This window comes from Poecilia reticulata, chromosome 14 (assembly GCF_904066995.2).
Source record: "Poecilia reticulata chromosome 14, P_reticulata-male-v2, whole genome shotgun sequence".
In the NCBI taxonomy this organism is placed as follows: Eukaryota; Metazoa; Chordata; class Actinopteri; order Cyprinodontiformes; family Poeciliidae; genus Poecilia; species Poecilia reticulata.
Window position 1 is genome coordinate 16,620,279 of NC_088843.1, and position 24,339 is coordinate 16,644,617.

Here is a 24,339-nt window from a genome sequence, read left to right on the forward strand (position 1 = left end):
GGGGGGAGGGAATACACTTTGAGGTCATTGTGGCTCAAATAATTATTTTCTTAGATATGGAAACTGTAAAGACAGAGGTGGGTGCAACAGTCAGAAATTTGTATGATTTCTGGTCGCCCGTTTTTGAAAAGGATTTTTTGACAGCTTTAACCGATTCAGAATGCTTTTTGATAAATGCATTACAAGAAGATATGAAACAAACATTTATTGTAGGATCTGTGCTTTGTTCAGTACAATCCAGCTCGGTCCTAAACAACGTTAGCTTGTAAGCTGCAAACTTTCTACGACTTACAAGCTAACGATGACACTTTGAGTAGAATTGTTTGTTCGGGACGCAAGTCTCTAATTTTTCACCGTACAAATTAGGAGCGTCGTGGTCCACAAAACTCAACTTTTGGTGCGCTTCAATCAGGCAAAATTAATAAAAATGTGATATTTTCAATTCAGACAGCAGTAAAATATTATTTTTCAATTTCTGAAATTAGTTTGATTTTATGCTCTACAATTCTGTAATGGATTGGTGACTTCTTGCCCAATAATGGCACCAGATGTCCAAACAAGGATAAGCAGGTCTAGACAATGAATGGACGGATGTTCAACTACTTAAATACGTGGAAGGGTATAGAACTGTCTGGGCATTAGTTGAACTTTTCTCAATGATCAAAGTAGTACAAGCAGGCATAGCCAACATCAGGATTGACAGATTATACAACAAAATAGCCACTGGAAACGTTCAGTTCTGTCGCTTGGCACAAACGGGCAGACCGGCCTGCCAGACCCCTAGACAATATTTCTGTAAATGGGACACTCGTGATGTTTCGATCGTCGAACAACTCCATGTTTGTTAATGCAAAGGTAAACACCAAATTCTACCTTTGTTCAGGTTGGAGCTAAATTGACTTGATGTTAGTTAGATTTTTCTCAAACTCTCCCTGAGTTTGAGAAAGGCTCTTTTAGGAACTTCTACGTTCAGTTCATTGGTGTATTCTTATGAGAAAAAGGCTAAAGGCATCAGTCCATCTGGAAAAACAGCTTTATAAGTTGATTTGCTGCTGGACTGTTTTCTTTCACATATAATTTCCAATAGCAACTGGTACAACAGTGAACGTAACAACTAATCATTAAAGGACACAAGGACAGCCAGATAAATATAGTAAGATTTGCTTCCTACAGGTTTTACAACCGAAGAGATTACTATGCAATAAAGTGAGTCAGGTGACGTAAAGCTACAAAGTCTGTCTTAAAGACGGCGGTTTACATAAACAGGCACTGAAAATATGCTTCTCTGTGCTTCAGAGGACACGACATCCCAGTGAGAATCATCAATTCATCTGCACTCAAGTCCAGTAACTTGCAATCGAGCAAGAGAAATTAAATGCAAAACATTTTCCCTTAAAGTTGAAAATGCCCTCTGAATCGCTGAGCTTTGATCGGGTTTTGGGGCTTTAGAGATTGAGCTAAACGATAAACATTTACAGTCCCTCCCATGTGAAGATGCTTGCACACGTCAGGGAGCTTGATTGCTATGCACGTTACTCCCTGGTGCCCCGTTTGCACTGGCTTCAATATTTAAGCCTGGAAAGTCATTGTATCGGACTCTAACAACACACATACCCGGCTGCTGCATGCAGTATTCACAGAACAAAAGCAAATGGGGTTAAAAAGATGGTCAGAAAATGAATTGCGGCAAAAACCAAACATTTAATTGAAGAGCAATAACATCAAATCAAGTTTATTTGAACATTTACCAAATTACCAAACCACGGCAAACTCATAGATCCATCAGTTACTGACAGAAACATCACAAACCCGCAGGTACAACGCATCATTTTCATCGACTCTACGACTACAGACGTTTATTGCTCAGCATCCAATATTGCCGGTGTTCACTGAGTGATAGAGGTATTCACACTGCAAAAACTGAAATCTTAGTAAGATTAAATATCTTAAATTAAGGAGATTTTTCTTGTTTTCTTTCTAACAAGATAATTTTTCTCACCAAGAGGGATTTATGTTAGAATATTTTTCTTATTTTAAGTGTTTTTGTACTTAATTATCTCAGTAAGATATAAAAGCTTAATATTAAGAAAATATTACTTATTATGAGTAAATATGTGCTAGAATCTAGAATATCAATATTTACCTATCAAACTTCAAGTCTAGAACTTATTTTATATAAGTAAAAATTTCTTATTTCAAGCACAGAAAGCGAAATCACATACTTAATGAAATGTCTTCAGATAATTAAAACAGACTATGTCCAAATGGAATCCTTTGTGTTGTTGTCAATGAAAAATAAAAAACCCCATGAACTTATACTCTTGTATAAGTTGGCAGAGTGTACTGGAAATTATAATTTAATATTTAAACGGTTGACATTTAACACAACAATTTCAGAGACTATATCAGTTTATATATCAAGATAATTCTTGGCATGTTTCCGTCTGCTGTGGACCTTAATCTGATCTTCTTGATGCAAGATGTGGGACCTCTTATTGACATGTCATGAAATTTCTATTGATGTGTGATTTGAAATGGCTGGTTTTCCACACAATGAGATTAGAATCAACAATATTGATTAGCTCAATGTCATGATAAATATTTTAACTTTTGGTTTATAAAGTAAGAATTTGAAATATAAGTTACTAATATTAGTTTGAACAATATTTTATTCATCATGTTTGTAACCCCTTTTATGACATCATACAATCCAAATGGGAAAGCGCCCAAAATGGCAGTGAGATAGTATTAATGTTCGATACAACAGATTTTCTTTCCGATCCAATACCGAGTAAAATTTAAGCTGGTATTGGCAATACAGATCCCATACTTTGTGCAAAGACAGTTAGTTTGTTTCTTAATTAAATAAAAAATAAATGTAATCCATATCTTGGCTTCATAAAAAGAACACAATGTACTCTGATGCACTCATTTTAAACTCAGAAGTACATTGAGACAACAATCTCGTTTACTATAAGCTATTTTAACTCAGCAGAAATATACAAAACATGTGAAAATGGAGTTGCAAACTAAAAAAAGAAAATTAGTAAAGTAATAACCCTACTAAATAGACTGCTCAAAAAATAAAGGGAACACTTAAGTGTTCACTTAAGTGTTCCCTTTATTTTTTTTTAGCAGTGTACATCATTGTTTAATTATTAAAACTACTATAAAATGACAGCTGAAATACATCCGTGTCACTTTTATAATCTGTCAACATGTCCATTTCTGAGTGAGTGAGAGTCAGCAGCACGCTGCGCTTGGGCATTACGTCCTTACACATTACATACTTACCAAGCGGAAGAAAAAGTAGTTCCCATTAACAACGTTTCATTTAGGCAAGATCTCAATAATTTTGTTACTTTCTAACTTGCTCTTGTTAATCTACATTATCTCAAATTACTAAAGTGTTGAAAGTATTGATCCTTGGATCTGAAAATAGATTTTAAAGAATTAAGTTCTGGTATCGAAAGAATCGATATTTCAGTATCAATCCGCACATCACTAACGGCAACGCCAGAGATCATTTAACTGCCCTGATTAACGGTTGATTCAGTTGCAACAGCCTAACTAAGCTTTTATCTACTGTACTTTTATAAGATTTTCTTTTGGCCAATTTTCTAATCTCGGTTGGACATGGATGAAGATGGAGGACTTTTTTACGTGTATAGACCCTATAGCTGCTGTACTCAGAGGTAAGTTTAAAGTTGTCTGTCTTTCTAAGATAAGCTAACTGAAGCTAGTTAGCATGTCGTGAAATGCCAATTTTCATCCGCGGTTAAAGAGCCGCTCTTGTAAATATGAGCTTTGAACAGTCATTAACCACAATAGATGTGGCTTAAAATAATATCGACACGAGTTCTTAGTAGCTTCCGTTTTTTAACACAGCTAAGGTGGCTTCTCATTCGGGAAATGGTTAAAGGGCAATTCCGCCTAGTATTTCACTAACTGAGGGTGTTTTATGTGCTGTAATTAAAAAACTTAAATGCAATGAGTTTACAAGGTTAGATATTCCACACTGTTACCAGGATATTTTAAACACTATTTTTAATTAGTGAATTTAAGTAGTCCTTGTTTGATTTAATTAAAATAACTTTCTTGCCATGTTGAATTCATGTAATATTGTAATGGAGCACATGAACTAAAATAAGACTTGTTTTATTTTTCAAGTAAACCAAACTGTTGCCATAGTGAAGCCTATGCCAGACACATCGTCAATCACGTATTGCACCATCTACAAGAAACTTTGGGAATTGCAAGTGACGGTGTCCTTCACATTCTCAAGGTAAGAAATTTATGATACTGATTCATCATTACACTGATTAGTCCCTAAAACGTGGTTTGTTTTGTGATTGTTTTTCTGTCTGTGCTCCAATTAGCAGATGACCCAACAACTTCAAACAAGACCACTTTTCAGCTCTGCGGTGATCATGAAACCAACTTTCTACTGGCCATTGGAACCATGCCTTCCCTGATCTTCTGAAAGGAGGACATCATAGCTACTACACTTTTCAGCATCCGTGTGTGGGGCCACTCCTCTCTGTGCTGCTGACAGACGTCTTGAGAACGCCGTCCGTAACTGAGGCAAGACTTCCACATATAAAAGGCTATGGCTTATTGGAAGAAGTTCATTGCGGAGGAAGCTCCTATTGTTGACATCTAATCCCAAGATTTTTTTTGCTTTGGACAATTTGGTTTGCTTGACTCTTAGGGCATCTTATGAGTGCGGCAGATGTGTCAGATCTTCATTGTTCTGTCATTTTACAGGATTGTTTCAGAATCAGATGCCCATCCAGACTTTATTCTGACCAGTAGTCATGTTTTATTGTGCTTATGTGAAACTTAAACGTAATAAATATGTTAAAAGTAATTGAACTCATGTCTTCATTTCAGCAAGCCAATAACATCTCTTGTTCCAGTATTCACAGGATCAATTTTTGGATTTTTGTCTTAGCATAAGAACCTTGAGTAAAGCTGTGACAAAATATATATTTTAATCCTATGCAACAATAAAAATAAATTAGATTTAGGTATATCACTGCAAAAAGTCCCCTTTCAAAACAAGAAAAAGAAGTACAAAAATAGGGTATAATTTTCTTAAAATAAGAAAAATTATCTGCCAACAGAACAAGAAATTTATCTCGTCAAGATTTTCTAAAACAAGAAAAAATATCTGACCAAGATAAACCTACAATATCTTAAAATTAGTGTATTTTTACTTAAAACAAGCCAATTTTACTAATATAAATAGAATATATGAGATTTATTTTCTTAATACATAGAACATTTTTCTTCAAATAAGAAAATTTTACGCTATTTCAAGAAATTCAGTGTCGAGTAACATTTTCTTTACTTGAGATAATTTTTCTTAAAATAAGATAATATATCTTACTCGTATAAGTAAAATTGGCTTGTTTTAAGTAAAAATACACTAATTTTAAGATATTGTAGGTTTATCTTGGTTAGATATTTTTTCTTGTTTTAGAAAATCTTGACAAGATAAATTTTCTTGTTCTGTTGGCAGATAATTTTTCTTATTTTAAGAAAATTGTACCTTATTTTTGTACTTTTTTTTCTTGTTTTTGAAAGGGGACTTTTTGCAGTGCATGCAGTTACATCAAAGCATAATCAGGGAATAAGATTTCACTGAAGTCAACACACTGCTGCTGCAGGCTATTGCAGACTACCGACACACCGGTTCCTTGCAAAGACTTTCATACCACTTTTTCTCATTTTGTCATATTCCAATTACAAAGCTCAGTGTATTTTGAGAGAAAAACACGAAGCAAGACATCATTGTGCAGCGGAAGGTAACAGGTACAAAAGGTAGTAATACATGATTCTTTTTAAATATATTGTAAGTGAAAATAGCTCGCGCTCAAGTCAGGCTGAATGGAGAGCATTTATTAACATAACATTATGTGGTAATGCCACAGAATTTCCTTTAGATTTAGGTTATGGTTGTTTTGCTGGAAGGTGAACCTCTGGCCCAGTCTGAAGTCCATCACTGTTTTGTGTCACAGTGGGTATGGAGTGTTCATGTGGACGTAAATTGTTTTACGTTTTGTAAAGCGTTCAGATTTGTATCTCATCTAACTAGAGCACCCTCTAGTGGCCCTTTTCCACCAGCGCTTGCTCAGTGCGGGCCTACTCTGTTCTAAGGGATTTCCGCTAGTAACGACTACATGGAACCAGCTCCTGTTTTAGAACCTTTTCCGCTGTGGTTCCAAGCGTGCCGAGACGGCATTGGCTGAAAACAAGACGTCAGAAGACCGTCAGTCAATGGCTAACGGGTGGAATCAACGGTTGGGTCACAAGAACGACTCCTTTAAACCTTTTCTCCATGGCCAGAGTCAACTCTGTCCACACATCCTGAGCGGTTCTCAACGTTTTTTGTAATCATCTCAGGGGTAACGCAGACCAAGTCATGTACGACACACAAGCGATTTGATTGGCAGCAGACTGCATTCTTTGACTGGCACATGGATTTTGGAGAAACTGGCGGTACACCTGCAAAATGACATGGGAGCGTGGACCACAGCTTTTGCGCACTTGCAACCTCTAAAACAGACTGCCAATGGAGACACCCAACTTGACTAGAACCAAACCAGGCAGAGTAAGACTTGACAACAGAGAAGGAACTTTTACAATCATCCGACCCCCATTGTAAAAGCTCACAACGGGGATTAGTTCTGACAAAAAAAAGCCACAGACGGAGCAGAATGTTCAACATTAGCTTCCATGCCGTCAATGTTGCATTGTTTTCATGCCGCGCACAGATCACACCGTACTACTTTTCAGACTCTGGGATCATCCACTTCTTGACGACCCGACCCAATACAGCAGTTCCTCAGTTATAATGGAAAGTACAGTTGAGCCAAGTCGAGACGTGCTGCTTAGTGTAGTAAAAAAGGGCCAAAACATATTTGATGGCTTCTGATTGGCTTACAAATTGCTTTCCACTTGCCACCCCTGTGTAAAGGTCCATCCCGTCAGTTGAGGTGTACAACCACGTCTCGACAGGCTTGCAGCTGTGCCATGTTTTTTCCATTTCTAGTTGCTAGACTGAACAGTACACTGTGAAATGCCAAAAAAAAAAAAAAAAGTAAAAGTCTACTATGCTTTAGAGGAGTCACATTGAATCCCTAATCTATATTGAAGTGTGAAAATCTTTTTTCCAAGGTGGTGCAATATTCGGCAAAGGCCACATCCAGCTCCAGCCATCAAATGTTGTCTTTTAAGGTTGTTGTTATGCAGAAATTGGCTCCTAGAATAAAGAGTTTTCCCTGCCTGAAGCTACGTCCTCCCCGTTCCCTCAGGTTGACGGGGTCCTGTCACATTTCATCTCACTCAAGTGAAGGATAGGTCACATTAAGTATTCAGGGGGAAAACAAAGTGCTAGAATACAAAGAGCGGACGAGCCAGAGGAAACGCTCACTTGCTGCTCTTGATGGATGATGCAGCAAAACTAAAATGAGGATTTGCATAGCTCCTCTGCATGTACACACACACATCCCCACACATTTGTACAAATTCTTAATTTTTTCTGGGATTTCAAAAGGATTGCCCAAGACATTCACACTAGGACGAGGTTTTCCCAGTGTTTCTCCTGGTTGGTTGCAATTATGTTACGTCACTGTTGACTGGGTGAGCCTCATCCATATGGAGCAACAGTGTGCAGCAGCTTAAGTCAAAGAACCCATAATCCATCACACTCTGAGCAACAGGCTCTTTTGCTCTCTCTCTCTCCTGTCGTCTTTGGAATGCGATTGTTTATTTTGTGTCAAAGCCAATTTATTTTTAGTGGCGACAACAGAAGCAAAATGACACATCGGGATCCAGAACGGCTCACCAGACCAGCAGCCCAGACGTTACGAGAGCACAGCGATCACTCACTGCAAAGCTCATCTGGACTCTTTTTGGAGCAGTGATGGTGGAACACAGAGAGGAATCAAAGTGGCTTACAGTCGAAACCAGAAGCTTACATACAACGAGAAAAAAACTTCTTTCACCGTCTGTTTGGTCTGATCACTAGGTCCTTTAAATTACCAAAATAATGGTAATTTAACAGAATAAAATAAAATAATGATGATGATAACATGACTTTCAATGCATCATAGATCATCATTGATAGAGGAATGTTGTGATGGCAGAGTGTCAAAAAAACAGCAGGAGCTTCTTAAAGAGACAGAGGCCCAATTTCAAGGCATTAAATTGCAAAGTCAAATTTCTTTAAGTCATTTTTGATATATACAGCATTTTGTAAAAGTTACTTTGTTGGAAATAAAATGATATCATGAGACTGGAAAACAAAACATCGCCCCTTTAATTAAATGCAGAACCCACTTGTGTTGTGGAGTGCTTTGAGATTAAATAAAGTAAATAAAAATTGTATTGCTAGGAGACAAAAGAGAGAAACTGCATGTCATTTAAGGAAGTCGTGGATGTGATTCAGTCTTGACAGCTTTGGTGAGTCAGCACTACGTAAAAAAAACAAGACACTTTCTATTGAGTTAACCTGTCACATACTAATCCCCTGAACACTTTAATTCAATCAGCAGGATTAGCTGCTAACACTATGAAACACAGCTGGATCTGTTAACCACCAGGCCGGTGCATCCAATCCAACCGGTGCGTTGGACAAAAGCAGCCATTGCTGCTCGGCAGGCGAGACGACGCGCACCAAGTCCACAAGCTGTAATCGATCTGACTGAAGCGGAAATAGTCTGGGACAACAATCCCAACCAAATCCAGGGCCACCCTCTCTGAGCCTGGCTGCCTCAGGCGATAATAAGCCCGGGATTACACAGGATGTACGAGTGCAAACTGGCAAGTTGGATGAGCCAATTATTTCTCCTCTGCTCGCGCTGACAATGAGCCTGCAGTGTCCGGCATGGCTGGCCTCCCTTTCGTCTAAGAAATGTCTTCTGACGAGCTTCCTTTCTGACGCAGAGGGATCTGCTTCACGTCGTCTTGCACCCTCCGCCTCCTGACACGAAAACCAAAGAGTAACTCGATTTTTAAACCGTGGTACTCCTTTGGCTGTGTAGTCGGCCGTCTATTTTTAGAACCACCTAGTGCTGGTGTGTGTGAGGTGGGGGACTGCATTTTTTTTTTAATTCGGAGAAACATAATATTTTTCATCTTTATTTGACCATTAAAATTCTCCCCCAGGAGCCTGAGACACCTGAATGTAAATACCTTGGATGCTCCGCTGTGAACCTGCAGAGGATTAATCTGCTGCTGCGGAAAATGAGAAGCCATTTATCTCTCCCCTTGGGAGTAATACTCTAAATCCTTCAGAGAGGAAGAACATCCAATTGATCTCTATGCGGTCTCATCACTTGCACAAACCTGCGGGCTACCAGGAAAGTCCTGATGCATGGCGGCTGCTGCTGCTGGCTGAATGTTTCTGAGGTCTAACCGACTGATAAAGTGCCTGGGGAGCCATGACTGTGTAGCCGGCGAACCGATTCAGCTCTCACTATCTTTTAATCTAGGAATAAGAAAAAAAAAAAAAAAACCTGAGCACGGCCATAACAGATTCGGTATGCATACAGGGTAAAAACCAGTTTTAAAGGTGTAGAAAGGTTGGCATAGGAGTAATAGTGATATATTTTAATGAGCTGGCATAAACATTTCATTCTGAAATGATCAGAATAAACCTGTACACTGTTCTGAAAGACGTTTCCTCTTCCCTTAGTCTGTTTTATATAGAAACGATTCATCTGATTAATCGTTGTGACAAAGTGGTTCAGTTTGTGTTCACTTATTCTTTCTCATTCACTTATTTTTATATTTGGTTATAATAATTAATTCAAACATTGCCATTTTGCTTCACTTACTATCCCGGGTTTGTTTGTGTTGGCATTATGTTGCAAGATCTATCTGTTTAGGTTAAAGTTATAATTTCTGGATTATGGGTTGAATTTGTTTCAAGTTGTATTTACTTTTCTTTGTACTCACCATCATTTGTCCTTGTAGATCTGCAGGAGTATGGGAGAGGCCGGCCCAGTACTTCCTGGTTAAATGGCTGGATAATGTCAGTGATTACCTTATTGGGTTCTACCAATTAGAGGGTTTTTCTTTTGTGTATTGTTTGTTTGTTTTCCTTTTAAAAATAACCTTTTGAGTTATCTTGTATTATGTAATTTATTTTGCAGATAACTTCATTATGTAGGAGTTTGTAAATTGATTTGTAGTTTTTTGTGTTTCTCCGTTTAAATGTTTTTTACCTGTTCCTTGGTGGCTGTGTCCAATCAAGCACAGGTGTGGCGCCAATTTTGTATAAAAACAGTGAGCTTTTGAATGCTGGGAGAGAAGTCCGATTAAAGACTGAATAAAAAAAGTAATTGGAAGAAACTGAAGCGGTGGCTGGTCCTGATTTTCTGCTCACCTCTGATCTTTGAGCCTAAACTACCTTACAATCGTGATTAATCAATTATTTAAATAATCGTCAACTAATTTGGTAATCTGTTAATTGTTTCCTGAAAGAACAACAACATTCAGAGCAGTTATTAAGTCAGACTGTACAAAAAAAAACACATTTTGACTTTAAGATGAAAAATATCTTTTGTCTGTAAAAATCCTGAACTTCTCTAGTGCCTGTTTCAGCTTCACCTAATTCAAATTATACATTTAAAAAATATCATATTAAGCACCATTTGCCATCCAATTATTAAATTAGTCAATAAAAAAAATTTACAAATTGGTTTTGGTCTGATAAGTGAAATCAGGCCAATATTAACAACAACCGCTATCGCATATCGATATCGGTTTAAATGTTTATATTGCTGCATCCCTAAAATGTTCAATTCAAAATGTATTCCTCCTCTTCTTGTAAAACCCTGATGCTCTGGGCCTAAAATAGATTAAAGTTGAAGTTAATTTAACCATAAAAACAACCAAAGTGTACATAACAGGCATTCGTAAAGCTTGATAAAGTTTTGTGCCTCTAGAGAAACTTTTAGTTCTTCTCTTCAGCCATAACTCATGTTGTAAGACAGACTTTCATCCATCAATAACTACTGTGAGATCTTAATATCGAAGGCTCTCATTACAGCACACCCATTTGCAGCTTCTGACTGTAAACAATGTTTTAATTAACCTAATTAGCAGCGTGATTGATGTGGCTTTTTTGATCTGCTGATTTGGTTTGGTTCTAGTTGTTCGGCAGAAGTAATTATCGCTGCTTCTTGACAACTAAAAACTAGCTGCGTCCTCAACTTCTCCTCCGTGAATCCCCAAACTAACTCATCGGTCTTACTCGCAGAATTTCGGACAAGCAAGGCAAATTGTTTTTTATCCTCATCTCTGTAAAACAGGTTCCTGAATGCAACTCTGGCGGTTTAAAAAACCAGAAGACGCTCTTCGGGAAAAAAAACAAAACAAATTGGATATGTGGCGGGGCTCTTTGTTTGAGAAAAAGGTCACAGACAAAGGAGTAGAGAGGCATCGCTGTGGGTCGACTGCTGGTATCAGAGAGAGGAATGTTTAGCCCACTGGTCCTTTGATGACTCATCTAAATAATGGCAATCTCTAAAGAAAGCTGTGCTTGTTTGTCCCCTGATCCTGCGCTTCCACTGCTGCTGCATGAAGCAAAAAGGTTTGAGTCAACTTCCACATGCTCATTAAATTGAGAACAAATTGTTGATGTTTTTTTTTTTTTTTTTAGTTTATCCTGAAGCAGAGTAAGCAGCTCCAGAAAGCGCTCAGATGAGTTCAGAGACTGTAAATCCAGCTTTTCCTGGTTTGTTCAGCCCTTTTGTCTCATCCTCAGGTTTACTACAATTTGTTTTTTTGTTTTAGTTTAATCCAGTGAGTGATTTTAGCATCTAGGTCACAAAATGCCCTCATGAAGACACGAAGATCAGAGTTGGATGTAACCTAACCATAAGCTACGACTTCATCCAAAGCAAAGCCTTAAAAACCCAACAAGATGCCTCTTGTATGTTTAATAGAGTAAAAGAACGTGTCAAAAACCTAGTAGAAATAGTTCAAATATTAACTAGCATAAATGACAGAACTTATGGACCTGTACAGTAGGATCCGCCAAGGAATCCTAGCAACATGCTAGCTCAGAAAGATGAGATCTTTGAGTGCTGCACCATTTATTTTGTCATCTCTTGCCAATCTGAACTAAATGTCGACTTCTACTAAACTTCAAAACCAAATTTCACCTGATTTTAGTCCAAATATCTGAATAGTTTTGTTGTCATTTAGGCTAAACTTAAAAAAATGCTCACTGAACCTAACAGTAATCCAAAAGCACAGATTAACACGGCATAGCAAATGAACAGAGAACAAAGCAAAAGCATCTGGAAGTTTGTAAGACATTGAAAAGACAATTGAGATGCAACAATTAGCATCCAAGATGAATTTTTGAACAAATAAATCTTCTTCTGCTGCCATTGTCAAACTGCAGTCAGACTACAATTCTAGAACAGCGCAGAAAAATAAAATAAATCAATGTCTTTACGACTCCTCATTCTGTTCACTGATTGGCCAGGATGAAACTCGTTCAGCATTTGAGCTCAATGGATTGAATCCCAGACGAAGCAGTGAAGGGAAATGTGAATCGAATGGAGCTGTGTAAGGAAATGGCCAGGCAAACCTCCTGCGATGTGTGAAGATGTGTTCTCTATGTATTGTTGATCTAAAAAATACATGTCATGGACTTAACCTTATATCCCCCCCACCCCCCACTTATAATCTAGGGCACAACATTTTCTCCCCTTCAGAGGATTAATGACAGATGTTTGCAAAGTATTCAGTATTTCCAGTACCGTCATTCTGGTTATTTTCTCTCTGAAGGATGAAGGCCAAGCTTTTTAATCAAGAAATGTGGGCAACGTAAGCAGATTGAGCTGTAAGTCCTCTTCTTCATCTTACGGAGATGTGAAACACCACATTAATAGTAAAAGCTACAAAGAGAAACGTTGACAAAGGTTGAGGCCAAGGTTGGTGGAGCTCCAGAACTGTAACGGATCTAAAGAATGCCTCGCTCCTCCGAAAACGGTTCCCGTCTGAAAAGGAGAGCACTGGTGTCGGCAGGCTCCCGGTCACATTCAGCTTTCCACTCCTTCAACAATTCAATAGAAAAAAAGGCCAGCAAGCTCATCCACACTGAAGGGTATTTATATGGCGCTGCTGCAAGGATACCTCTGCAGAAACGGCACAGCGAGCCACGCAGAGAGAAGCTGAAGAGGGAGCAGAGAGTGCAGAGAGCTTTAAGATCCTTCCTGGCAAAACCCAGATAAAAATAAAAAATAAAATCCTTGTCCTCGAAGCAATGAGAGCTGATTTCTTTGCCCAGCAACAATTTCTCTGTTAAGTAATGGCAGGCAATCAACAATCAACTACAGCTCTAGTTCACAGAGGCAGAGATATTCTACACATTAGTATTTACTGCTGACAGCCAGACTGCTGCCTTATTTACTGGACTGGGTACAGAGCAGGGGAAAAGTTGACATGCCCTCATCATTCTGGTCCTGCAGTTTTAATAAGCCCTTTTTCTCAGGGTGGAAGAGTTACACAACAACCACCTTTAATTAATAAAAAAAAAAAAACACACAAATTGGATGTATAAGTTTGAATTTCTTGCTAGTTTTCCCATGAATCTTCAAGCTGTTCTCTTTAAAACTCGACCAAATGTCCCCCCGTCTGCTTTGGGATCATTTACACCAGCCCCGTTTAGTCTGCTTTAATCAAACTCTAGTTCTTTTGCCTAAAAAGTGTCAAATTTGTTTGGGGAGAAAACTCTGACGCGGACCAAAAAAAGGCAAACCGTCTAAACACCTAGCTTTGGTTCAACTGGAAGTGACTCTGGTTTGAATTAATGGCAGTTTGAATTAACATGTGAACGCCAAGTGAACCAGGTACTACACCAAAAGCAGGAAGCGCACCATGGCGCAGGGCATTCTGGGTAAAAACAACAGCCGGAGAAATGACTCATGATCTTTTGCCAAAGACAAAGAAGAAACCTTAAAACTGCTCAAATCTGACGCTACTCCATTTTTGCCAACATTTAACGAAGAAGGAAGTTGCACTGTGCTTTCCTCAGAGGTTTTCATGCTGCGTCGTTCAACAGTTCTTGTTTCTTGGGGGAACAGATTATTCGAAGAGTTTGGTTCATTTGACACAGTGCAGTGTGAACGTGAACTACATGAGCTGAAAATGGAACAAATATTGCAATTTTGGTCCCCAATCGAACCGGTTCTACCAGACCGTCGGGTGCGAAATCAGTTTTTATTCCAAAACCAGTGAGGTTGTGTGTTTGCAATCATTGCAACACTCAACCGTCTCCAGGTTTTAACCATCTTGATCAGTGTTCAAATTTAGGAATTTATAGATTATCCTCCATCGTTACTTCACCTACTTTGAGCAAAGCATCAGCACCACCAAAAGCACACAGATTCAAAATAACAGATCAAAACTGGTTCAGGAATGGATTCATCTGGGCAATAAGCTCTTCTGAAAGGCCCCAAACCCAACTGCACTATGATGTGTGTGTGTTTTTTTTTACCTTAAAAATGTTAAAAACATAGATAAACTAAATTTTTTTTTTATCAAATACCTACTGTTGGCTTCAAAAAGTTATGTGAAGATTTAACGTCAGGAACATTAAATCAAAAATTAGTGCAGGCACGTGCATGCATCTGAAATTGTATAAAAATTTTACACATTTTATAAAGCTATATAAAATCTACAATAAATCCAAACTTTTTTTATTTAAAGTAAAATCAGCGAGTTTGCTGAGTAATTCCACTCCGGATTTAAAAAAAAATTACAAATGCTTCATTAAAAAGGTCAACATTATTAATTGATATTACACTGATGGCGATGAGGAATGTGTGAAAACTTTTTCGCTGACACCGCAAGTTCAGATCTAAACATGCTGGTACAGGAAGAAAATGGAGCAGCATAATTATTACAACTCACCCCAAAGGAAAAAAAGAGTGTGTGAACGAATTTTTAATCAGTTCTCTAAGCGATCAGCTATTTTACTTTAAGCTATAAACACCACCCTGGATGTGGAGGATTATTAATACTCACTCTGATGGGACAACAGGAGCCATAAGTAAAAAAAAAATCTATTTATTTAAGCCAAATAAAATTATGCAGAACTGACCAAGTCCATGCAGCATCCAAAAAGAAAAAAAAAGAATTTCAATAAATCAATTCCAAGATGAGATGACTGCAGCTGCAGAACACACATATTGTGTTGCTGCGAGTCAATGCTGGTCTATTTCTGAAAAAAAAAAATAAAATAAAAAAAAAAAAATCCGACTTCCTTTGTGCAGTTATGTGACTAATCATTTTTGCTTCCTTCATCTAAAAAAAAGCAAAGAGTTTCCCAAGGTCGAAGCAAGTTAGAAGCTCTCCTCAACTGTTCGTGTGTAGGCTTACATCTGCACATCATCCTCCTTTTTGGAAGAACATGAAAATCCTGTTTAGGTGTGGAACCACTGTGCAAAAAGTGGAGAGAAGGCAGAGTTTGAGCGGTCCAATACACCCCGAGGGGGGAGAAAAACTGTGACAGAGGAGAAGCTGCTGTCTGAGGAGACGGTTCGGACAGCACACATTAGTTAGTTCGGCTGTTATCCAACAACAGCACATCTCTGCAAATATCTGGCTGAGCAGCATCTGGAGCTCCCGGAGGAGAATGAGACGTTCAAGAAGTGCTCCTCGTTTCCTGTGGACCGGGTCGCATTCTGTTGCTTCTTTTTCTTCTTCCACCGTTTCAGTGTCTCAACATGGTAGATGTGGCCCGGTGGCACGAGGACGGCTTTTGTTGAAAGAAAGTCACATAAAATCTAACTTCAATTTCTATGGCACGGATGCAAAAACCTGACACTGCACATCACTGTAAATAATATCAGCCCCATGGTGAGGCATGGTGGTGGCAGCGTCATGCTATGGAGGTAGAGAAGCTGGTCAGAGTGGCTTCACTGAGAAAAAAAAAATCTGTCAAGTACTTTAGGTCTAGTTTTGTACATTTGAAATAAGGCAAAACTAACTTGCAGCCAGAAATAAGAGCCTGATTCAAGTAAATCATTTCTTAATGTTCTGGACTAAAGATAAACTACAGGCTCAGTGAGCAAACATGCTCACATTTCTGCTCACAGGCTGCACCGTTTAGATATTCCCCTGAAATTAAACATGTGCTGATGATAATAAATAACCGGTGCAGCGGGAACATCATGCAAGCAGGTACCTCCAATACACATGCTAATGAAAAGTGGGGAGAAGTGCAAGTGTGCACGCGCGTGTGTGTGTGTGTGTGGTTGCTTCACTGTACTTGATGAGGTTTAAGTGAGAGGTCTGAGAAGCCCCTAAATCCTTGCTGGTTGTGTTTTGAATAATCAAGGCTAAAATGAAGCGTAAGTGGAACGGAGTGGAAAGATGAGAACCTGGAAATGTATTCACGTGTGGATCCGAGTTCTCCGGCTAAACCTTCCCACCCCAATGAACTGAAGCTTGGAGTGATGCTCTTAAAGCCTAGCTGACATCAAAAATTTGATTTTCATCAAGGTGTGGAAATATGAAAGGCAGCATTGAGGCGTAACAGCAGCCCTACCTCTTTGACATGTTAATTGCACCAAAAATCTGGATTCTGTAAAAAAAAAAAAAAAAAAAATTCTTTTAGTTAATATTTGTTGAATTTTCATTTTAAACTTGGTGGCTTATTTCTAAATTGCACAATACGTAGCCAATAGAAGTGGCTAATCTGATACAAATTATAAATGTATGCTGCTTGGGGTGGTGTGATGGTGCAGGGGCAAAGCACAACCCACGTATTGAGGCCTTGGTCCTCGTGGCAGTGGTCGCAGGTTCGATTCCCGGCCTGGTGACATTTGCCGCACGTCTTCCCCCTCTCTCATTACCCTCCTTCCTGTCAAACTACTTTCAAATAAAGGCCACTAGAGCCAACAAAACCTTAAAAAAAAAGTATGCTGCCTGTATTGGAGCTCATTGCATGTTTTCTGCCTCTGAGTCACCAAGAAACAGTCTGAGGCTCTATTTAAAGGGCAAATTCCCAAATTTAGGAATGCACCTGGAGAACAGAAACAGAGATAAATAAAGATAAATGTCAACAGAAAATCTGTTCCTGCAACTGTGTGCAGAAGTTGTCAAAATGCTTACAATGCAGGTAAACCAGGTGTATTGCTTAACGTGTTTTTGCTTCAATTCGTCAGATTAAATTTAGGTTGCTGAAATGAAACCATGAGGGAGCGAAGGAGGGATGGTTAAAATGGCGCGACTAAAACTGATTATCCATTAAAACTCCTACCAAAGTGGAGACTTGAGAAAAGTCTGCATTTGTGTTTGAGAAATGGGAAAACGAAGACTGTCACATTACAGTCTGCGTCAAATAATGCGCCAATACATTCACGTGCTCGTGCTGACATAATAACTAATTGACTTTGCCCAGTGTTTTATTAACTTTATTTGCTGATATGTTACTTAAAAGTAGTTCAACTTATAAAAGGAAGTCATTGTTTGTTTTTTCTCGATAAAACTCCCAGATAGAAAGCCAGACTAATTAGGCAAAACAGTAACACTTTATTTGAAGGGGTGTAAGGCATAAGACTGACATGACACTGTCATAAACATGACATAACATCTGTCATGAACATGAACGAGTCTTTATGAATGTTTAGGACTGTTGTCATGAAGTGTCATTTGGTAAATAATGACACTTTTAATGCAAAGTTGCTCTAAAAGTTGCATTGAAAGTCCATTAAAAATGCCAACTTTGCATTAAATTATCATAATTTACAAAATCATGCAGCTCCAGTTTGCAACACGTGATCCTCAGTGGAAACAAAGCGATGGAGTACGACTGGTTTGCATGGAACATAAACAGACGGCTGAAGATGGCTACTGCCTGCTTTTTGTAACTCGAGCCGCCTCGTTTTCACACACACCCTCATAAAACAAATTATTATTTTACGCAAAGACCAACTGCAGGCAATGTGTCATCTGTGGAGTTTATGGAGAACAAGTCCAAAGAGATGCGAGAGTGCAATTTCTGCTTTTCAGTTCAGTTAGAAAACTACTTTAATTAAATTTAACATTGTTGCAAATCGCACTGTACAATTTTCTCGAACTAGTCGTTTGCTCAAGGCATCTCCAGTAGTGGACAGTATTACAGCAAAAATTATAGTTGTATAACTGCTTCATTAAGAGGAAACTCAGGGTTGCCCATCATTTTCTTGATCCCCCCCCCCTAATAATAATCTCCAGTGGTTCCACAGTCGTTCCCAGAACAGAACCAACCTTCTTTATCTGGTGTTTGAGCCTTTTTAAGTCCATGGCTGCGATGCTGTTGCCTCAGCAGGTGATTGCACAAGACATCTGTCATCCAGGACAGTCTGGTCTGAGCTCGTCTATCAGATTTTACCCCCATTTCACAGTAATAATCCCAGTAGGAGTTAGGATCAGCAGGACGGTGATATACGGAGCAAAAATCCAAGAAGATCCCCACGCTCCAAGGGAAATCGTTGGAACGTGATTTCAGAGAATTGTTATCAATTAATTACTTTTGTGATCCAAAAGAAATATAAGCTATTTATTTCCCATGATAACAAAGGTTGACATCAAAGTTGTCAATAGTTGCCAACAGGTATTATTTATGTTCCATTAAAAAAAATAAGTGGAAAGGTGTGGAAAACAAAACACGTTCTTGAATAACTTGGTGTATTTATTTAGCGTAGCACAGCAAGTACAACTAACCGAACAATGCCGTCATACTTTCTCGTCAGCGGCTCCACCTATAGGCGTGGAGTAGTATTACACAGCAATATGTTTTCCTAAATCGGTGACAGGTGGCTAACGTTACATGTACTGGCTAATCGTAGTGGATATCTGGCAGCGAGTTAGCCAAGTAAAAACTAAATTGAGCTAAGTAAATTGTGTCAAAACAACAACAATGGGGTGTGCTGTGGTGGCGCAGGGGTTAAGCACAACCCACATTTGGAGGCCTTAGTCCTCAATGCAGCTGTCGCAGGTTCGATTCCCAGCCTTGGCGACCTTTGCTGCATGTCTTCCCCCTTCTCTCATTGTCTACCTTCCTGTCAATTAACTATCAAATAAAGGCCACAAGAGCCAAAAAAATCTGTTTAAAAAGAAAAAAAACAACTGTACGGCACTTTATTTACAAGTGTGTAAAATAAAAACAAAAGCACAATGCCATATTGACTGCATAAGTTAAATAATTTGTGATGCTATACTTATACTTATTTGATGCTAAGTCGAGAGACTTAAAGTTAACATTTCAAATTTAAAAGTGTTTGTTGTAGTTAGAACGATTTAATCACTCTCAGTAGAAACTTAAATATGATGTTTGTTTGATAAGCCATTACTGCATTTTAAGCAATAAAATGTATATTTGCAAAAGATTTATTAAATGTCTCATTTACTGAAATGTTTGTTTTCATGACTTATAAGCATAAGTAGTTTCTGGAGAGCCTAACCTTTATTGTCCGATTACTCAATCGGCACAATAATCGATAGAATGTTGATTACTAAACTGATCTTTAGCTACAGCCCTAAGGAAGAATAATTTTTACAGATAGTAATCACTAATATTGGATGCTAAACATAGTGAAAATGAATGCATTTTAAATGAGCAAAACCTTGTTTTACAGTATTTGGTGCATTTCTGAATATTTTCCGACTGCTCGACAGTAAAACTAGAAAGAAAATGTTTGAATGCTGTTCCTAATTCTCATAGTGCTTAAAAATGAAGCTGAATTTGGCTATTATTGTTAAAATCTACTAAATTAAAGCTCAGAAATTGTCCACCAGACTCTTTATCTGTGGATCTCGCCCGTAGTGGTAATATTTTTTATCCTTTCTGATGCTGCAGCGTTCTGAACTGGCTAAAGCTTAGCGGTAATCATAAACACAACATGAAAAATGTAAGTATGGAGGAGCCTCTCCATTCTGTCATTCTCCAAACCCGTGTCTTTCAACCCTGCGACGGCAGAACGATTCCATAACGGCCGAGTTGCACAAACACACGCTGAGAGCTTCCAGGAACTCGGGGAGTGAGGGGGGGGGGGCGATTCGGCAGAGGAGAGACGGCAGCAGATGCAACAATAACAAGAGCGTCGACAGCAAGTGTACAGCTGCGCTTTGGTGTCAGGGATGCAAGATTGAAGATTGTGAGACTTTAAACACAGAAATGTTTGCTTTGGATACAGGAGGCATGTGCTTCTGGGAAAGCACACTTCAGTTGTACATGGCAGCTCGTCTTCCTACCTCTGCTTCACCTGCACTGTGTCAAACAAACCAAACTCTTTGGGGAAAAAAACCCAAAAAACTATTCTCGCCTGTGGTGGCTGCCATGCAGGGTAAAGCTACAGTTGACACCAACCAGCACAGGGCGATGATAGGCCAGAGTCCAACCCTCTGCTTACGCGTCAGGCTCATGTGGGCGGAGCCAACCTTTACAACCTTTACATAATACAGGTGAGAAATACCCAGCCCTGCATGTACAGCTGTCAGGACAAGTGAAAAAGCAGCTAATCTAAATAAGACATCACTTTAAACACAGCATCTCCACAGTCACACACGGTGGTGGCAGCATTGTGCTGTGTGAATGCAAGATGCCAAGAACAGCAGATCCTTTGGGAATGAAAAAGTAAAAACAACACACCGTGGTGCTCAGGATCTTTTGCATAATGCCACTGCACAAACATCAGAAGAGACGCTACCGACTTCTGTTTACGAAGCCGATTTGCTTAAAAGGCGGAAAGATCTCGAAGGTGTCGACACTTCCTTCTTCAAAAGACGGCTTCAGCTGTGCGAAGAGAGCCGATGCCGTGTCACAGCCTTCAGCACATACAGCAGAAATAATAAAAAGGAAAAGAAGAATCAATAGACCATAACCAGCTTTTTCAGCAATGCAGCTTCCTCTTGTCTGCTTATTTTTCCCTTTCGTCTTCTCTTTCTACAAAATTGAACTATTCTGCAGCAGCATTCAGCAAATGTGCACGAGGCCAGCGGGACAAAATGAAAGCCGCTTTACTTGCTGCCGAATTGTTCCAGTTGGAAAAGCCGTCTAAAGTTCACAGAATCCCATCCAGAAATCCTTCTTTTTTTTTTTTACCCCTTTTCACGTTACGTCTCTCGGTGCCGTCTGTGACATTCACAACCCATAAAAAAAAAAAAAAAAAACTGAAGCATTTAACGAGTCCAAAAGAGGGAAGTGGAGCGGCTGAACGCCCGACAGCCACAAACGCGTCGGCGGTGTTGCAACACGGCCTCGGAGCGGCTCAGCTGAACTCATTTTATGCATGGCCTCGGGGGATGGAGGTTGTCACACTGCCAAGCTGGTTCTCTGTGTGCGAGAAGCAGGCATCGTGTCACATTCTGCTGGTTCCACTGGTCTGAGGAGCAGAACAGACGCGTTATGAATTACATGTCAGTCATGTTACCGAGTGGAAGTTCTCACATGAACGCTGCCCCTCCTTCAGCCCACCCCACCCACTCAAACGCCCCCGGTGAATCGCTTTGTCAGCATTACCTTCTGCTTCAAGATGTCAGGCATGCAGAAAAATTAAACATATTTCTGCAAATACAAACATGTTGAATGTTAAGTTCTCCATTGATTTTTTTTTTATTTTTTATTTACAATAACTTAATTGAGTCTAGCGGTTGTTGTGCCTGATAAACAGTAGTTTAGGTGATTTATTTTAGTGCGGGATATAAATTGATTGCATGTAGTAAACAAACCAAAATAATGCCTGTAGCTAATTTTGGACAGATACAGTAAAGGAAATTCTTAAACTATTATTAGCACCGTCTTCTGTATGATTCCAACTATGTTTATCAGTTCTTTATGAATGTTAGGTCACATTTTTAAAACAAAGGGAATGTCAAACTCATTCCAATTCGCCATTTCTAAACCTCTGAAGCAAAAAAAATAATTGTCTGTAGCTGGTTCCCCCCCCCCCCCACCCCCTCGGGGAAACCCCTTGTTGACATGGGTCCCATAAGCAGCAGCAGCTTATCTTGCTTATACTTTAGTCTGGCTCTGCTCTCATTTTGCAGAATGACTGAGCACCACCCTCCAGCCCTGTCAAACTTATCAATATATCAAACCTGCAGAACCGGTTAGATGAGCCCCAGTTGAGATGGACATGAAGCTTCAGCCTCATCAGTGAGATGCAAATGCCTCGTCCACTGTGGCTTACAGTTATTTCTCAAAGAAAAAAACAAACAAACACTGTTACAGTAAGCGCACACCACAGAGTTTACACGCAGGAGGCCCTGTAAATATGCTCATCAGGGCTTACAACTATGAATTATTTCAGCAGTACCTTTATTGCCAGCCACACACACACACACACACACACACATATTCAGCTACCCTAAGAAGGGCAGGATCCCTTCATACCAGGTGCATGACACAGATCCACACCGTGCATGCTGTGTTCCGGTGCAGCCTCCGGGGCTCCGCTGCGCAGAAAGCGGGTACAAACTGCCGAGCATCCCGCCTCTTCCCGGTTTGTGCGGTGAGTGAGAGCCAACCGCATTACATTCATTACCCCGCCAGAAATGCGTGCAAGGTGCAGAACGCGAATGCACCAGGAATAAAGAAAAAAAAAAGAAAAAAAGTTTCACTCACCCCCTCCAAACGGGATCCTGGAAGCTCTCCACCGGAGGGGATCCGGAGGGATGTCCCGTTAGGATGCTCCGCTCCGCGCCTCTCCTCACAGCTGAAGCGGGGCGGCAGATGATCCGACGGGCTTCGGAGCTCTAGGTGTGCGGCAGGATCGGCTCCTGACAGGAGCTGCGTCCCATGCTTCAAACCCTCTCTTCCGGAAAACACGGACACGACAGCCCACGCGCCCCCTTTCCCTGCGTCTGTTTACATGTATCAGTGAAGCAGGCGGAGGGATCGCTGCGCTCGGCTTGTCTGGCTGCTGCACCGCCGCAGCGGAGAGGTTCGGAACAGCACCGGCGGGGAGGGCGGGGGTGGCCCACGAGCACTTTCTGATTCAGTCCGGCTGCTTTTGTCGCGCGTCGGGTCCCAACAACTTTTATTATTCGAACAGGAATCCACCCGCCGTGGGTCCTAAAATCCGCCCACTTCGCGCAGCGTAATCACCCGAAGACCAGCGCTGCTGTGAAGCACCAGGGATTCGCGTCCAGCAGTAACGCGGCTCGGTTTCCGTCTAACCAAGCACGTGCGCTGAATTTCATAATAAGCTTTAATACCGCACGTGCCACGAAGTCCAGTCTTTCATATCGCGCCGCCGCCTCCATTAGACACTGGACTGCGTGGGGTTTAGGGCAACCAGCGCCCCTAGTGGCCAGCTACCGGCGATATTTCCCGAAAGCCAGGATTCCATTGAAGTTCTGATTAGTTCTGCTGAACCAGGAGAATCAAAGCCTAATTACTGAGCTCTGCTGAGCCAGCTGGACATGACACGGCTGATTAGGATCCGTCATGACAAACCTGGGTTTAACTAATCAATGCGTTTAGGTTCTCAACAACTCATTCAGTACGTTTACTGTCATTTCTATTTACTCCTAGTTTTTTTTCCCAACTATAATGTGTTGCTTTATCGTATTTTATGCGATAAAGCAACACATAATTGTACACAATTAGTATGATGCACTATTTTGTGAAAGGGGATGGTATGACCTAAATTTTATACTATATAAATCTTCAGGCCTGTTCACTCTACTCCTAAATTAGGTCTCAGAGACCGTAACAGTTAAAAGAAACATTTTTGTCCTTATTTTTAATTAAATGAAATGACATCAGACTTTCACATAGCGCTTCGGATGCTTTACATGAAATCAGTTATTTCCATTCATGCACACGCTGGCGATGGCAAGCTACTGGATTTTAGCCACAGTCCACAATATATAGCAAGGTCATTATATGGTGACCAAAATCAGCAGGCAAGGTGGATGCAGTGTCTTACCCAGCGACACGACAACAGATTTGTCTAGAGCTGTAGTATTATAAGCACCTACATTATAAATTGTTCATAACTTACACCTGCATCAAACAACTACAAAATGTGCAAAATGCAAGCCTACCAATATGTGATATGCGGTTGCTCTGGAGGAGTAAAGTGTGGATGTAGCACAAAAATTATCAAAATGTTTGAGGGTTGTAAATACTTCTGCTTGTTTCTGTAAATAGTTTTGACACATAACTCATGGCGGCGTGTAAGAGCTTTGTCCTTTTCGATGACCCGGTTTCAACCGAGCTCCAGCCGTCAGCCAGATGGCCTCATATCTTTTCTCTAGATTACTTTGATCTGCAGAAACGTTCCCGTCAACACAATGGCAGCTGACAGTTCAGATGAG

The 24,339-nt window shown here is 39.9% G+C and overlaps 1 protein-coding gene and 1 long non-coding RNA gene across 3 annotated transcripts in view; one reads left to right on the top strand and one right to left on the bottom strand.

Moving 5' to 3' along the window:
* The window catches only part of camkk1a (calcium/calmodulin-dependent protein kinase kinase 1, alpha a), a 69,968-nt gene extending 46,523 nt beyond the window's left edge, over window positions 1-23,445 (bottom strand). Inside the window, exon 1 of one of the 2 annotated variants that reach the window (XM_008428151.3) lies at window positions 22,640-23,445. The gene's annotated coding sequence lies outside the window, so the exon portion shown is untranslated. The remainder of the gene's footprint in view (window positions 1-22,639) is intronic. The other variant, XM_008428150.3, reaches the window with a different exon arrangement.
* Window positions 3,250-4,870, top strand: LOC145554912 (uncharacterized). Its single transcript, XR_014090965.1, has 3 exons — window positions 3,250-3,695; window positions 4,171-4,285; window positions 4,380-4,870. It is a non-coding gene; the product is annotated as an uncharacterized LOC145554912 (long non-coding RNA).
* Window positions 23,446-24,339: the final 894 nt, after the last annotated feature.